Source organism: Artibeus jamaicensis, unplaced genomic scaffold (assembly GCF_021234435.1).
Source record: "Artibeus jamaicensis isolate MK-2021 breed Jamaican fruit bat unplaced genomic scaffold, CSHL_Jam_final scaffold_847, whole genome shotgun sequence".
NCBI lineage: Eukaryota > Metazoa > Chordata > Mammalia > Chiroptera > Phyllostomidae > Artibeus > Artibeus jamaicensis.
Genome location: NW_026522057.1, coordinates 13,652,422 through 13,670,147, shown reverse-complemented (window position 1 = coordinate 13,670,147; position 17,726 = coordinate 13,652,422). Strand labels below are relative to the sequence as shown.

The window sequence follows — 17,726 nt, the reverse complement described above, 5'->3', positions numbered from 1 at the left end:
TCCACTCACCTTGGCATCCAAGAAACCCTTCAAACACGCCAGGTTCCTGTCAGAGTGTCTTCCACCTGGAGTATCCTGTCATGTATCTGCAAAGCCCATTCAAGCCTTCATTTTTTTTCAGCTGGAGTTACTTTATTGCGAGGTCTCTCCTCATCATCGATTTACGTTCGCTATCCCTGTCTCCCACACTGCCGGTGCCCTTTGGTCCCCACTTACAGTAGGCAATGGTGGACCTGAGATTCCATTTTGTCTCTATATACTCCGAAGTAGGGAATCAAGAAAGCTCACAGTTGTCAAAACAATTAAAAAATTGAGTATATCAGTAATGACTGGTTAACAATTATAAAAATATAGTTTCTAGTCTCAAATTCCAACTCCTGCTTTCCTGGAGTGAGAGCGTTGACCTGGGAGTCAGAAACCTTGGAGTGTAGGCCTGGATCTATCACTGAGGAGCTCCATGACCTGTGGCAAAGGCAAGCAAGTCTCAGCTTGGTCAGCTTGGGAAGTGAGGGGACCAGGCTGAATGGTCCATGCGATCCTGTCATCCATACTTCCAAAATAAACCCCCGCGCTGACTGTCATCCCAACTGCCACCACCCTGTTTCCATGCTGTTCTCTTGCCCAGGCTGCTGCATCACCCTCCTTACTGATCTTTCACTCTAGTCCTTTAATCCCCCTCCACATAGCTGCCTAAGTGAAGTTAAAAAAAAAAGTGATGGATCATGCCCATGAACTCCAGTGTTTTCCATTGCACTCAGAATTATCCCCTATGCTCCTCACCCTGGCGATAGGCCCCTTGACATCTGGCTCTGGGCTTTCTCCACCTCATCTGGTTCCAGCCCCTCCAACATGTTAAGTTCACATCTGCCTTGGCAATCCTTTGTTTTGCTTGAATGCCCTTCCTCCTTGTGTTCCTTCTTATTTTTTAGGACTCAGCTTCAGTGTCATTTCCTGAGTGTGAACTTCCTTTCCTAACCACCTTATCTAAAGCCAGATCTCCCTTAGTGTAAAATTCAACTCCCTACTTATTTTCTGTTTGCATCATAACATCACAACAACATTATTTTAAATCATGCACTACTCACACAATGGGACACGACACAACTGTTAAAAGAATAGCAATTTATGTACTGATATAGAGTAATTTCTTAAGCTATATTGTTAAGTGAAAAAAAAAAAAACCCACACCCCAGGGTGCAGTACAGTGTGTAGAATACTGCCATTTGTGTGTGTGTGTGTGGGGGGGTGATATACCTGCTCGTATATGCACGTGCATATACTCTCCTGGTGGGTACAGGAGAAACTGGTAACATTTCTTGCCTCTAAGGAGGGGACTAGGTAGGTAGTGGCAAGAATGGGAGGTTTTTTACTGTGCACCTTTTTGTATTTTGAATCACATAATGTATCACCTATTAAAAATAAGTAAATATTTAAAAGTTGTTTACTTGCTTTGTTTCCCATCTCCCCAAAGAGAACATAAATGTCATGACCCTTCTTGGTCTCAGCACTCAATGCCTGGACCTAGTAGTGCTCAATAAGTATGGACAGAAGGAATGAATGAAAGAACGAAGGTCTCTTCCAGCTCTGACATTGTGGTTCTAATGTTAGCGTTTCAAGAACATAAGACATGGATTCCAGGATCCAGCCATTTGTAGGCACTGAGACACTGATTTGTTTGGTAGTGTGGTGTACTGTTTGTTGTTATCAATAAGCTTAAAAAAGAGAAAGTGATGGGGAGTGTGTGAGGGGGTGAAATGTGGAGGACCTGCTGGACACAGTTGTGCTTGCCCAGTGAGAGTCTATGTAGCCACAAGAAGGCAATCTTCTACTCAGGCCATGCCCCAGTTATGGCCTCTGGGGATGGCAGCCTTGGGAAAGGGAAAGAAATCCTCTTTCCTGTGGTCTAAAAGCCTTCAGTATCACAGCTGCTAGCACACTTCAGTTCTGAGACTGTCTTCTGCCCTAACCTTCCCAAGAACTGAATCTGCCTTGCTCTCCAATATACTCAGAGCCTGGCATGGAACAAACCAAATGCATGAAAGAATAAAAATTGATGTGAGGGGACTCCAGAACAAGGAAAGCCCCGAATCAGACACTGTCATACCCCTTATAGCCAGGAGGTGGCACTAGAAGAGCATTTCCTGAGTTGTCAGCACACCCTGATTACACAGTCTGGGGCTCAGAACCCTGTTTTGACCAGGGGAGGAGTAGCTGATTCTTGAACAAATGTAACTAAGCACTCCAGGTGTAAAGACCAGGGATTGTAAGATGAGGCACAGTGAGGGCAGAGAGACAGCAGCCCCATGTGGAAATCAACACAAGAGGTCTCCAACCTCCTGGCTGCAGACTTGTATGGGTCCGGACCTATTAAGAACTGTGTTGACTTCTGACCAAGATGGAGGCGTAGATGGCCACACTGTGCCTCCTCTCACAACCAAAATTAAGGACAACAAATATTGAGAAACAACCAATGGACAGAAAATTGAACTGTACAGAAGTCTGACAACCATTCATCCAGACCGGGAAGGGGAGATGTCAGCTGCAGGCAGAGAGGTGGCAGGAAAAAGCAGCTGTTGGTAGACCTGGGATGTGCAAGCAGTGGCTAGCAGACCCTGGACTTGGGGAGGCAACGAGCAGACCCAGTGAGGCACACAAGGCAGAATGAACGCAAGCCCACCCATCCAGGAACCAGCACCAGAAGGGCCCAGTTTGCTTGTGGGAAGCGGCAGAGGGGACCAAAATTGGAAGGAGAGCAGAGCAAGCGCTATTGTACCCTCTCTGACCCCGCCCCCAAATACAGAGTTACAACCCAGCGACTGGGTCGCCCCACCTGGGGGGTGGGGGGACAACTAAGGCTCCGCACCTCACTGCATAACAGGTGCGACTATACCAAAGAATAAAAAAATAAGGCTCAAGCGCAAGAACAAATCAAAGCCCCAGAGCCAATACTTTTAAGCAACTAAGAGATAGCCAACCTATCAGATGCATAATTCAAAGCACTGGTGATCAGGAAGCTCACAGAATTGGTTGATTTTGGACACAAATTAGATGAAAAAAATGAAGACTACACTAAGTGAAATGAAGGAAAATGCACAGGGAACCAATAGTGTTGGAAAGAAAACTGGGTCTCGAATCAATGGAGTGGACCAGAGGGAAAAAAAGAAACAACCAAACAGAAAAGAATGAAGAAGACAATTGCAGTTCGAATCCCCAGTCGGGGCACATGCCTGGGTTGTAGGCTGGTTCCCTGCAGGCCAGTTCCCAGCAGGGGACGCACAAAAGGCAACCATACATTGATGTTTCTCTCCCTCTCTTCTTCCCCTCCCCTCTAAAGATCGATAAATAAAATCTTTTAAAAAAAGCATTAATATATTGTTTAAAAAGAATGAAGAAACAAAAATTCAAAAAAAAAAATGAGAGGCTTAGGAACCTCCAGGACATCTTTAAACATTCCAACATCCAAATTATAGGGGTACCGGAAGGGGAAGAGGAAGAGCAACAAGTGGAAAACTTATTTGAACAAATAATAAAGGAGAACTTCCCCAATCTGGCTAAGAAAATAGACTTCCAGGAAGTCCAGGAAGCTCAGAGAGTCTCAAAGAAGTTGGACCCAAGGAGGAACACAGCAAGGCATATCATAATTACATTAACCAAAATTAAAATGAAGGAGAGAATCCTAGATGCAGCAAGAGATAAGGGGACAGTCACCTACAAAGGAGTTCCCATCAGACTGTCAGCTGATTTCTCAAAAGACACCTTACAGGCAAGAAGGGGCTGGAAAGAAGTATTCCAAGTCATGAAATCCAAAGACCTACATCCAAGATTGCTCTATCCAGCAAAGTTTTCACTTAGAATGGAAGGACAGATAAAGTGCTTCTCAGATAAGATCAAATTCAAGGAGTGCATCATCACCAAGCCCTTATTATATGAAATGTTACAGGGACTTATCTAAGAAAAAGAAGATAAAAAAGATGAACAGTGAAAGGACAGCAAATTCACAATTATTAACAACTACACCTAAAACAAAAGCAAACTAAGCAAACAGAACAGGAACAGAACCATAGAAATGGAGGTCACATGGAGGGGTAGCAACAGGGGAGTGGGAGAAGGAGAAGGGGGGAGAAGGTACAGAGAATAAGTAGCATAGACAGTGGGGAGAAAATAGACAGAGAGGGCAGGAATATTATGGGAAATGTAGAAGCAAAAGAACTTGTGACACATGGACACAAGCTAAAGGGGGGGAATGTGGGTGGGAGGGGGTGTGCAGTGTGGAGGGGAATGAAGGGGTGAAATGGGACAACTGTAATAACATAATCAATAAAATATATTTTAAAAAAGAACTGTGCTGCACAACACGAGGTAAACTTGAATGTAATGCACTTGAATCATCCTGAAACTAGCCCCCAACCCTGGTACGTGGAAAAATTGTCTGCTGTGAGACCAGTCCCTGGTGCAAAAAAGGTTGGGAACATAGGAAGACAAGTGTCATTCTAACCGTTAGGAGCCCTGAAAAGGGAGCTTTAAGTTTGAGGCATTTGGGAAAAGTTCACAGTGGAAGGGACACCTGACCTGGTCCTTGAAAATGAGGAAGATTTATGCAGTTGGAGGATGTTCTAGGTACAAGGAATGGACTCATGGGAAATTGGGAGAATGGTGAATTGCCAAGGGACTGGGTTATCCCAGTTTGGTGGGAGCCAAAAGGGTAAAGAGAGAGTTGCTTTCTGAGAGTTTACATTTTTGATGAAGGGACCAAGGATTTATGAAATTAATGCAGTGCATACAGCAGGGGCTCAAAAACTAGTTAATGGATTGAGATTTATATATCAGGTGAACAGTAGAGGCTCAATAAACGTGTTGTCGGATGAATGAATCATAGAACTACAGATGATTTCTTTGCCGAATCACATGTCCTTTCTCATGCTTTAAAATGTGTTTTCTGCCCTTACTGGTGTGGCCCAGGGGATTGAGTGCCAGCCTATGAACTGAAAGATCACAGGTTAGATTCCCAGTCAGGACACGTGCCTGGGTTGCAGTTCCTTGCTGGAGGTGCACAAGAGGTAGGCCATTGGTGTATCTCTCACACATCAATGTTTCTCTTCTCTTTCTCCCTCCATTCCCCTCTATAAAAATAAATAAATAAAATTATTTTTTAAATGTGTTTTTCAGGATTCTTTTCCCCTGTGTCTGAAGATTATTTTTCCTTTTTATAAGATTTTATTTGTTTTCAGAGAGAGGGGAAGGGAGGGAGAAAAACCTCACTGTGCAAAACAGTGATCAGCTGTCCCCCAACTGAGGACCTGTCTGGAAGCCCAGGCATGTACCCTAAGAACTGAACCAGTGACTCTTCGGTTCCCAGGCCAGGGCTCAATCCAGTGAGCCACAGCAGCCAGGGCTGGAGATCTTCATAGACGGCATTTCTTGCCCCCAAAGACAGGAAATCCTGACACCAAAAAGGAAAGAATTGTAATAACCTGTGAGGTCACTAGCATCCAGACCCTTATTAGAGAATTCCCAGTTCCTCTCCCTAGACCTCCTTCCTCAGGGCTGAGAAAATAGAAATCATAATTTATATTTTCATAGCAACTGATGTCGTCCATCACTTTAATATTGCCAAGTCCAGTGGAAACATTTCCGTCCTCATTTTTACTTAATTGAGAACTGCTTCTTTTTGAAACATTCTCCCTCCTCCTTGCGTGACCCTGTGCTCCCCAGTTTGCCACCTGCCTCTCTCTTCTTGGTTTCATTTGCCAGCTTCTCTCACTGCTCTCTGTAGCCATGAAAGGTTGAGTCCTCGGCCCTCGCCTCTCCTTGTTTTATTTTCTCTCTGGATAATCTTTCCCATGGTTTCGGTGACCGTTTAGATGCCAAGGGTCCTCTCCATAGTTCCTTCTCTGAGCTCCAGGTTACACAGCCAATGAGAGCCTACTTGACTTTTTCACTTGGATGTTTCTTAGGCATCTTAATCTCAACATGTATAAAAACTTCTCATCTTCCTCCATAGAACCTGCTTTCCCTCCAGGGTCCCTATGGTGGCAAATGGCCATATTCTTCAACCTGTGGCTTCAGCCGGAATCCTGTGTTAGTCATCCTTGACTCATGTCCTGATCATTCCATTCCACGGTGTCTCCTGGATTTTTCCACTGCTCTCCATCTCCACCACTGCCTCCATCACCAGCTGCCCCTTCTGCAGGCTATTCTCTCCTCAAATGCAAATATTCATGACACGCCTGAAAATTCCTCGAATACTCTCCCATTTCCCTTGTATAAAATTTAACTCCTTTAACCGTGATCTCTAAGACCCTGTATGATCTGGCTAATGCCCACTCCTCGGGCTCCATCTCATGCTGTTCTTTTCCCCACTCTACTTCAGCTCGTTTGAGTTTGAGTGGAGCGTTCATTCATTCATTCGGGCAACTAGATGTTTGTAGAGTGCCTCGTTTGTGCCAGGTGAGGTGGTGCTAGGTGCTTGGCTATGAACGAGGGGAGTGCCTCTGTCCTCATGAAGCCCCTCTCTCTAGGGTTTTCTCTCCCTGATTCAGGCTCTTTTCATCTGTTCCCTCTACCTGAACTCCCTGCTCTAAGACACACGTTCTACTCCCCTCAACTGTTAATTCCGTGTCATCATTCAGGTCAAAAGCAAATCTCATTTGCTCTCCCATAGGTATGAGGCTTTCCCATACCTCTCAGGCTCAGTTAGAAAACTTTATGATGCCTGGCTGGTGTGGCTCAGTGGATTGAGCACCAGCCTGTGAACTGAAAGGTTGCTGGTTTGATTCCCAGTCAGGGCACATGCCAGGGTTGCTGGCCAGGTCCCCAGTTGGGGACGTGTCAGAGGCAACCAGTTGCTGTATCTCTCACACACTGATGCTCCTTTTCCTTGCTTTCTCCTTCCCTTCCCCTCTCTCTAAAAGTAAAATAAAGTCCTCTGTGATTCTCATGTTCCTGAACTTGCTCTTCATCATTCATGTCTGTTCCCCGCACTTGACCGGAGGCTCCATGAGGTGGAAAACCAGATCTGCCTTGGTCTTCAATGCTTGGCACCATGCACTACTCATACCATTAACTCAATTCGTGTTGATTGAGTAAAAAGACGTGTCATTTTCATTTGGATCTGTTTTTAGAACATTTGAGGATGACATCTTAAACGCTGCCACGGACATAGTCACCCTAGTAATAGCCTTGCACAGGCAAGCCCACCATGCTCCAGAGCTGTGTTTTAAGGAGACCGTTGATTGCGACAGGTCCCTGGTTCAAGATAAAGTAAAGACCGAGGCTGCACAGACTTGCTGCTAAAGCCCTTTGGTGCAGTCCGCTCGTCTTACAGAAAAGTGGCCCATACTGCCCCACAAAGAACAGGGGCTTTATGTTGAAAGGGATCCTAGTTTCCAGTCTTGGCTACTGGTTGGGTTGTATGAACAAGTCATTCAACATTTCTGACCCTCGGCCTTCCTATCTGTAAGAAAGACAGGCATACAAATGTGTGTTGCTGGAAAAATGGGAGGGCTGATGAGCTGTCACAAAGGACCCGAGGACCGTTAATGTTAGCTTCCTTGCTAACCACAAGGCACTGTGGGTTAGTGGTTAGCAGTCTGGGTTCTGGGTCAGAGAGGTCACAGTCTGAGTCCCAACTTTGTCACTTCTTAGTTAGCTGACCTTGGGGGAAGTAATGTAACATCTCTGAGCTTCGGCTTCCTCAAGTGGGAAAGGGGCACAGAGTCATGCCTGCGTCTAGGGTTGTGAGCACTTATGTGATGCTAACGTGTGTGAAGAGCTTAGCCTGGAGCCTGGCACATAGTCAGCTGTCAATGACATGCACGGCCTCATGACAGAGACCGTAAGAGGGACAGAGAAACTGGGTCTGTGGTTCTGATCTTCACTGGTGACTTCATTTGGGAACTTACTGAGTATCTAATTTGTGCAGGGTTGTGGAGAAGGAGCTGTCCAACAAGGGCATGCACATAAGTAGGGAAGCTTTCATGTGCCAAGTGATAAAGATTAGTGGAAAAAATCAAGGAACTCAAAATCTTGTTAAATGAAAGAAGCTAAAAGCAAAAGAGTACATACCACACGATTCTGTTTTTACAAAGTTCTAGAACTGCCAATCTAAGGTGACAGAGATCAAAACAATGGTTCTGCTGAGGCATTGGCTAAGAGGGGGTGTGGGGGAGATTTGGGGTTGTTCTCTGTCTTAATCTGGGTAATGGACCCCTGGGTGCAGGCGAAATATGTAAAAATTCATCCAAAAGTTCACTTAAGATTTGTGTACTTTACTGTATGTAAATTATACTTGAAAAAAATGGCATCAGAGGACTTTGGAGAATGGAGTGATTTCTTCTAGCTAAGTGGACACTGCGGAGGCCGCCTGGCCTGGAAAGGGAACTGCAGGGGGAAATGGCTCCTTGCTCTCTCTTGGTGGCTCAGTAAGGGAGGATCCAAACAAAGTACTCAAACTTCCTTAATGGAATCAGGAATCATCAGTAAGTGGTTTTGGAGATTATTTGCCATCTGTTTACAGTGCAGAAAAAAAAAGTTTGGAATTATATAATTGCACAAGTCCCATTCGGGGAGGTAATTATCAAGTGTACCATGAGTGATCTATTTTTGGGCCTCATTGCTAGCTCTTCTGGCCCCTCATTCCTTTTGGCTAATGTGATTGAGAGTTGTTTCGCTGGTTCTTTTCTGTCCGAGGCAGCTGGGTGAGGGGAGGGGGCGGATGGGGCATGCAGAGTGGAATGATAAATCACTTTTCTGCCGTGTTTCACTGTTCACCAAGCACGGTGTACACAGCCTCTCCTTCAATAGCAATCTAGGAGGGAGGCGGGGGTATCGGTCACGGTTATTGATTGCAAGCAACAGAAACCAATTCTGGGTAGCTTAAGCAGAGAAGGAATGGACTGGGAGGCTATCAAATAGCTCATAGAAACTAAAGGAAAACTGGAGCCCTGGCCGACTCAGTTGGTTGGGCTTCATCCCGAAAAGTGAAAGGTTGCCGGTTGGATCGGTGGGCAGGGCGCATGCCTGGGATGGGAGTTCCATCTCCTGTTAGGGTGTGTGCAAGAGGCAAGGGATCAGCGTTTCTCTCCCTCTCTTTCTCCCTCCCTTCCCCTCTCTAAAAATAAATAAATAAAATTTAAAAATACATAAGAAAGATAAATGTAGCCTGGCAGCATTTTATATGCTCGGACAGATCTCATCTTGGTGGAAGCCTGCTGTTTTCTGACTGCCATGCCTACCTGGGAATGCATGTGGAGAGACAGCCAAGGCCAGGAGAGCTAACGAAGCTCTCTGCACCCCAAGACAAAGGGGAGTCTGCTTTGGGTGGCAAGGTGAGTAGCTTGTTGTTTTGTGTTGTTGTTTTTGTTGCTTTTGTTTGGTTATAAATGCTGTTCTTGTTTTCTTTCTTTGGGGGTAATGGTTTGGCCATAGAAAATAAACAGCAGGGACAGGAGACCTGATCTGAACAGGGAAGGCCGCCTAAGGTGGCAGGGGCTGTGGCGGGACTGTGGGAAGCCTGAGGGACCAGAGAGCCACGACCATGGGGCCTTCAGATGTTTGTGCTTGAGTGTTCTAGTGGGACATCAATTTTGAGTTTTCTTTACTGAATTGCAATTTCTTCGTGACTTTACCAAGTTGTCAGCAAGACTTGATAGCTGCCACAACTGGGAAATAGTCTGGGGCTGGTGTTGCCGGGGCACTGAAGGGAATAAGAGTGGCTCTGTCCTTAGGTGAAGGTGACTGGGAGTGTGGCAGCAGCCTGAGAACGTGCTCACAAGACAGCAAGGAGCAGCTGCTCAGATGCCGTGCAAACGAGGTGCTTGACTGTAGTTAAGCTACGAGTTTGGGGTTCAGACAGTCAGTCTCGTTTTGATTCCTGACTCTACCTTATAAGCTGTGTGACCTTACCCTCCCTGAGCCTCACTTTTAGTTTCTGTTCAGTGAGTATGACAGTCCCTACTGCATAGGGCTGCCATGGGTATGAGATGAGATGCTGTGTGCGTACTGCTTAGTATAGAGCCTGTCTCTTAGACTTCAGTTCGACCAGCTGAAATTGCCGTTTTGCATTCAAATAAGGTTAAGAGAGGCGAATTCATGTAGAACCTATTAAGGTACCAGTAAATACAGGACATTATTACTTTTATTACTGCTGTTATTATTATTATTCCTATTATTATTAAGTACCTCTCCTCCGGGAACCCTCAGAAAAACTGGCAGGAAGGCTAGCCTCCCTGCACTCACTCAGAGGCAAAGACTGAACTACGTGGTTCTGATGTTCAACCAGAGGGGGAGCCAGGTTGCAACTGTTTTCATTTGATAATAGTTTTTGTCACTTGAACCACTTACTAAAATACTCCTGCATTTAACTCTGTTTCTCTTACCTTTATTTCCCTTTCAACCCTGTCCCTCTCCAAATGCACTTTGTAGCCCGATTTCACCTGGACCATGGTCTGAGGAGGCCGGCCCTGTGGAAGCAGGTGAGGAGGAGTCTACTTAACCTGGGCTGCCAGGCTGCAGGGCTTAGGGCCAGGCCTCCGGGAGAGGCAGCGGGGAGGGAGGGGAGCCCCGGCTTCCTGGGAAGCCTGCAGCCCTCTCTGACGTCAGGGCCTGTGGGCAGCAGAGGCTGGCGGCTTCAGGGGGGCCCTGGAGGCTGCAGAGAGAGGAGGCCTTCTCCGGAACCCAGGCCTGAGTATGGAGCTGGGTGGAGAAAGATGGAAATGAACACCCACCTTGTTAACCTGTCTAGCCTTGCAGGGAGTGGGAGGCAGCTCAGGGTCAGGGTCTGGCAGGCAAATGGCCTGAAACGAGCTTTTCTAGAGAGAAGAACAGGACGGTTTTCTATATAGAACTATATGTGTGTGTGTGTGTGTATAAAGTAAACAAAATTACATTATTCCACTACCCAGAAATAGCCCCTGTTAGCATTTTTGGGTCAAGATTTCCTCACTTTGTTTTCTTCCACATTCACATCCAGGTCACCTGGCACTCAGCTGGAGTCCGAAGGTTGAGATAAAATGGCTTGAACGCTTTAGTCTGTGCCCAGTGGAAATTCTAATTCCCTTCTCAAAACTAAGTTTGTCCAGGGGGTGTAAGTGGGCACAGTCACCTCTGGCTCCTCCTTCCTAACTCCATGGATTTCTCCGTCTCTGCTCTGCACCCTGTGGCTGTTCTGGTGTCTAACTCCCATAGCGACACACCTGGTGGTAAGTAAGACCTGGAATTTAGCTCCTTTCCTCCACTTCCAGAAGCATCCCCATTCACAGGAAGCCCAGTGTGTATTCCAAACACCCCTAAGGTAGGAGGGACAAAGCATGGGGTTCCGGGACCAGAATACAAACCATTTAACATTGAATGTCGAGGTGCTGTTAGAAGTCTCTGGGTCCTTCGCCTCCAGCTCCTGCCTTGCTTCCTCTCCTCTCTGCCTTGTGGCTCCCTCCCCAGTTCTCGCTGTGTGTCTTTCTCATAGTCTAGAGCTAATGCCCTTGGAAGAGCCTGTGTGCTCCCTGTCTCAGGGGGTTTATCAGAGTGTTGTCTTAAAGAGGGACAGTCCTCTCCCTAAGGAGCCTGCTGCCATCCGTTAAGGTGACAGACAATTCCTTCCATCCTGCTAGACGCATCCATCCTTTTTCTTTCTTTCTTTTCTTTTTTTTTAACAAACATGAGCTCATTCTACACATTCTCTATGACAACAGAGCTGATACTCCTTTTTCCATTTTACAAAAGAGGAAACTGAAATGAAAGTTGTGGCCCTGGCCTAAAAGCTGCTCTGCCTGACTCTTCACCTGGCCAGGCCTCTGGGTCTGTCAGAGCTACGCCCTGGGGTTCTAGGCACTTCTGCAAGTGCCTAGAACATCTCTAATTAATGTGTTTAATGTTGCATTTGTTTTTTATTTATTGCTTCCTTCTCCCACTAGAATGGGAACTCAGTGAAGCCACAGACCGTGTCAGTTTTGCTCACTGCTCTGTCTTCAGAATTAATTAATCATATAGTAGGCTATCTTAGTCAGGGTTCTCCAGAGGAACTGGGCCAATAGGATGTGTGTATGTGGTGGGAAAGATTTATTTTAAGAAATTGGCTCATGTGATTGTGGAGGCTGGCAAGTCCAAAATCTGTAGGGAGGAGCTGATGCGATTCAAGTCAAAGGGGGTCAAGCTGGAGAGTTCCCTCTTGCTTCTGGAAGGTCAGGCTTTTGTTCTGTCAGTTCTTCAGTGGGTTGGCTGAGGCCTGCCCACATTCTGGAGGGCGATCTGCTTTCCCCAAAGTCCACCAGATTAAATGTTAATCTCACCCAAAACCACGCTCCCAGAAACCTCCAGAATAATGTTTGACCAAATATCTGTGCACTGCGGCCCATGACACGTAAAATTAACCGTCACAACAGTCGCATGGAGACTATCTGTGGACGGAGTGTCTGAACAAATGAATTAACTTTCGGAGGCTGAGAGTCTTGCCCGCATCACACAGTTGACAAAACAAGGCCGGTCTTCTGAAGCGGGTGCAGGCCGCTGTTCTTTCCACCCCACCGCACGTCTTCTTGCAGCGGTGGCCAGAGCCAGCCCTGTGCGGCCCTGGGCCTGTTGTTAGAGCACAGGAGACAGGCTCCTGCAAACACCTAATATTCCACAAAGGTCTACGTGCACGCCTGGTGTCATTACAAGGTGCTCCTGCCAGGCATTATTAAAAAGTATGCCTTTGGATAGAAATGTTCTCTTCCCGTGTGACCTGAACCAACTGAACATTTATTCTTTTACAAAAAAGGGAGCCTCACCTAAAACCTTCTCCTTGCAGGCACGAATCAGCTGAGGGCTGGACACTCTGGTGTGCAGATGAGGCCCTAACCCACTAATCTACTCATCAAATCCTCCACCAGTTCCCTTTGTGCTCTCTCCCCCCACTGCTCCAGCCAAACTAAGCTACTTCCTCTTCCCAGCACAGACCCTGCAATTAATTCCCTCCTCCGAGTTGCACCTGGTGCTGTTATCCCACCTGGGATGCACCGCCCCCACTTCTACATTTCATTCATTGTTGTTGTTGTTGCTTTTATTCGACAAATATTTCTTAAGCACCCAGGAGGTGGCAGGCACTGTCTTTGCATTGAGGACACTGTGACGAGTAAGAGAGTTAAGGTGTTTGCCCTTCTGGAGCTCACATTCTAGTATTGGGAAAACAGACACAACTCAAGCCAGTACGTGAACAAGATAATTTCAGGTGGTGGTAAGCGCTGGGAAGAAAGCCAGGAGGTAATAATGGGTTGCAAATAGGCAGATGAGAAAGATAGTACTGGGTTGGGGGAGAGACGTGATTTAGATTCGAGCTCACTGCTGGCGTTTGAAGAGGGACCTGAACTGGTTAGAGGAGTCGGACACCTGGCGACTTGGGGAAGAACATTCTAGGCAGAGGGAACAGCAAGTGCCAAGGCACTTTCTGTTAGGCATATGATAGGTTCTGGGGCCACAAAGATAAATAGGTATAGTCCTTTCCCCTGAAGAGTTCATTATTTTGGAGGGGAGGCAGAAATTATAGCTGACACCCTTTTGGGGGAATCTACCTGGACCACAAACCAATGACTCCAACCCTACTTTCTCCAGGAACTTGCACCCTCCAGGGCTGCTGGTCTGTGGAAGCTGTGTTTGTGGTTCTGCGAGCCAAGTATCCTGCTATGGCGCTTTGCACCAGGAAGATCACCTGACTTAAGCAGGACCAATCATGTTTCCTTCTCCCAGGACCACTGAGTGTGGCTTCAAGCCCTATCCCTGCGGCTGGCCCTAGAACATTAACTCAAACACAGTTTGAGCAGCTGGTGTTAGGGTTTCCAACCCTCCCAATGCCCCAGAGTTGAGAGGTGTCCGAGGTGAAACTAGAAGAATCCCAGGCAAACCAGGGTGGTGGTCACACTATGCCCTGTGTGCCAGGCTGAGTGTCAAAGCTGAGAATTTAGTTGCTGTGGGTGGTCAGACCCATCACTGTGGCTGGAGCAGAAGAGGAGACTGGTCTGCAGAGAGGAGGATGGAGGAGAGCTGGGGAGCAGAGAGTGCCGGGACTGATTCTCTTCTTGGTCCTAGGGCCGTCCCAAAGCCAGCCTACTATATCCCTGACTGGCGTGGATTCTCAGACACCCATTTCCTTGCAATAACTCTCTTTTGTCCACTTACATGAGCTGCAGGGGGTTTCTGTTACTTGCAGCCAGAGTCCCAATTGATAGAGACAATGTCTGTCAATAACGGTGACTCAGGAACTGTGTGCACTCACAAAGGTGTCTGCAGTCCTGCGTGCAGCAGGGGGACCTGAGGATGTGACCTGCCCACTTGGCTGCGCCCCCAGGAAACCCCTCCCCAGCTCAGTGTGTGGGCTGTGTCTCTCAACTCCCAACAACTTCATCTGACCCTCTCTTACGACACTTCGCGCCTCCTCCTGTCTACCCGGTATATTTCCTTCTGGATTGTAAAGATTCATGGACAATTCATCTTTGTACTTCTTCCCATACATGTGTCTTTCGTATGGAAAGTACTCAGTTTGATTATTACATGTAATAATCGAAGGGTTCCAGACATCCAGGGGAGTGTGAATATTCTTAACGGCTGATAATAACCTCTTGCACTTGCTGCAGTAGAGAAAGCATTTTCAAGTTCATTTTCTGCTGGGCATTCAACTCTTCAGAATTTAGATATTAATAATGACAATAACAATAATAGCAGCTGCTATTTATTTTGTACCTATTCTATATGTGAAGTAAGAAGAAAAAAGCCCTGCAGGTTCAGAGAGAGGAAGAGATTTGCCCAAGATCCCCAAATTTATATGCCACAGATCTGACCCCAGGGGCTTGTTTTTAGGTTGCAAACCCGTGCTCTCTGCCAGAGCAGCAGGATCGCAGGGGCAGAGTGCAGGCTGCTCAAGCCCTCCCTGGGTGCTCCGTGGTCTGATTCAGGTCCTCTGGGCAGGCCCTGGCTCTGCCCTGACTCCCTTGGGGACAGCAGGCTTAAGGTCACTGGGTTTGCCAGTCTGAGTAAGTCAGGCGAATTCTCCTCTCGCTTGGTGCCACTGTGGTTACCATGGCATCTTCCCTAGGCTCCTCTCAGTGTAAACCTGGGGGCGAGCTGTTTTGAAGCAAACGGGAAAACAGAGAAATCTTCCCAATAATGCAGGCAACTTTCAAACAGCCTGCCTCTCCTTGAAATTCCTTCCAGTGCCTCCCAGGTGGGTCTTGGGGCCATAGAGCCCAATCCCTCCATTTCACAGATGAGGAAACTGAGGCCCAGGGTGCTTAGTGTTTGACAAAGAGGTTTTGTGCCTTGGTCAGGAGGGTCTCTGGAGTCAGAGACCTGCATTCCAGTCCATCCCTGGCATGACATGGGACAAGCTCCTGAACTGCTCTGAGTCCGGGATTCCTCACCTGTAAACTGGAGATTGTGACCCTCCTTCCCTGAAAGAATTAGGTGAAGGATAAAATCAAATCACACACATACAAGTGCTTCCAGAAGTGCCTGTCATTTGAAGAGGTGCAGTTGCCCAGGGTCACCCTGCCAGATATGAGGGATAGCGCATTGTTGCCAGATTCAGGAAACATGGGTTCTGGTCTTGACTCTGCTCCTAATGGGCTTTCCCATGTGAGCCCTCAGCATCTTTTTCTGTAACTGAAAGGAGATGGTGCCTAAGGTCTTGTCCAGGTCTGAATTCTGTGCAGCTGGTGACAGATTACTGTCCTAGGGCTCCGACCACCCTGGCAGAATGGCTCTCGGACCCAGCCAGGATGCTGGCCGAGGAGCCTGACAGTCCTTTGATGGAGAGGGAGAGATGCCTCTGACCTCTGAGGGCAGAATGGCCCACGAGGGCGGGGCTGGCAGCATTCGGGCTGGGTTCCCAGCACCCACCTCTGGTTCAGGGTCCTGCCCAGGCTTCATGGGGACAGGCTGGGGAGGACAGGGATGGGCAGGGAGAGAAGGATACCTTGAAGAAGGAGGCTGTACTCATCTGACAAGGTCAACTGAAAGCAATTTTAACACCCTTTGCATCAGAGTGCGGAGATGAGAGATGGGCAGAGGCCATGCTCCTGAGAGCAATCACTGAGGGGGAAGGAGGAGGAGAGAAGGAAGTGGGCGGCCCTAGGGACTCCAGTGGAGGGAATGGGAACTCCAAATGGGGAGGAGGAGGTTTGGGATGGAGTGAGAAGCTGGAGGAAATAAGCAGAGAAAAAAAAGTAGGGAGAAGAAAGGGAAGAACTGAGCTTTGTCCAAGGAAAATGATGGCTTGATTGAAGACAGAAGGCAGAGAGTGTTCACTTCTGCCGTTGTGTTGTTGGCTCTCTGCACCTGCCCCCCCAACCCCGGAGGCCGGCTGTGTGCACAGTTCTCAGAGTGGAGCACTGGAGAAGGCCTTCTCCCACTGGGTCACCCTTGGTCGCTTGGGCTGCTGGGGCCCATGTCTCAGAGGCCCCTGGCTTCCTGCCTGGACACCTAGGCCTCTGTTCATGCAGGTCTAGTTGGCACTGGGCTGGGGAACTTTGAGCCTGTCCCACACTCTCCTCCTAGCCACTGTCCCTTCCCTGCTGCTGCTCACTCCTGTTTCAAGTCCCTTCTAATCCCTCCCCTTGTTACCTTCCACTCTGAATAAACAAATCCTACAATTTAACCCTTGTGAATTATCTCCAGGCACGACCCAGCCTGCTGTTCAGTACATATACCCAGCATTGGCTAAATCCCAGGGGTGGATTCCTCTAAGCCTGGGATTACTTTGCCTCACAGGATGGAGGAAGGAAGGTTGATATAAACATAGTTATTGCAGTAATAGTAACAGCTAAGACAAGAGCTCACTGAATGCTTCCAACGGGCCAGGCACCACAACAAACTCTGTATTTGCATCACCTCATTCATTTCCTTCACAATCCTATAAAATATGTATTATTAGCATTTCCTCTCAGCAGGTAAGGGAACTGAGGCTTGGTGAGGTTGATAAACTTATGCAGAGTCACATAACTAGCATGTGACAGACCCAGTGCTCGAACCCAGGGCCCATACTCTTAATTGTTTTTCTTTTGTTGATTCCAGAGAAGGAAAGAGAGAGAAATGGGGAGAGAAACATCAATGTGACATAGAAACAATGATTGGTTGCCCCCTGTACATACCCCGATCAGGGACTGAACTCCCAACCCAGGCATGTACCCAGACTTGGAATTGAACCCACAACTTTTTGGTTTGCTAGATGATGTCCCACCAACTGAACCACACTGGCTTGGGGCCAGGGTCCATACTCTTAGTCACAAAAATTTCACCTCCCAGTCTCAAAACAAAGACATATTTATACCAATAAACCATGTCTGTTTATTCCTGGGTCACTCTTATTGGGATGTTACCCAAACACTAGTACATCCTTTAGGAATGCTTTAAGCTGCAGGTAATGACAACAACAAAAAATGACAAGCCATTAAAGAGTGGCAAACAAGAGGTCTTGAAGCAGGCAGTCCAGAGCTGGTGTACTAAGAGCTCAGCATCATCACCAAAGACTCAGGACTTTTCGGTCTTTTTACAGAAAACCTCACCACATTAGTTTTTCTTTTTCTAAAATTTATTTATTTATTTTTAGAGAGAGGGGAAGGGAGGGGAAGAGAGAGAGAGACATTACTCTATTGCCTCTCACATGCCCCCAGTTGGGGACCTTGCACAGTCCAGGCATGTGCCCTGACTGGGAATCAAACCAGTGATCTTTCAGTTTGCAGGATGGTGCCCAATCCACTGAG

At 47.3% G+C, this 17,726-nt stretch overlaps 1 protein-coding gene across 1 annotated transcript in view; it reads left to right on the top strand.

Annotated features, from left to right (window-relative positions):
* The first annotated feature begins 10,984 nt into the window (after window positions 1-10,984).
* The window catches only part of OPRD1 (opioid receptor delta 1), a 45,987-nt gene continuing 39,245 nt past the window's right edge, over window positions 10,985-17,726 (top strand). The window contains exon 1 of the mRNA XM_037149795.2: window positions 10,985-11,198. The gene's annotated coding sequence lies outside the window, so the exon portion shown is untranslated. The remainder of the gene's footprint in view (window positions 11,199-17,726) is intronic.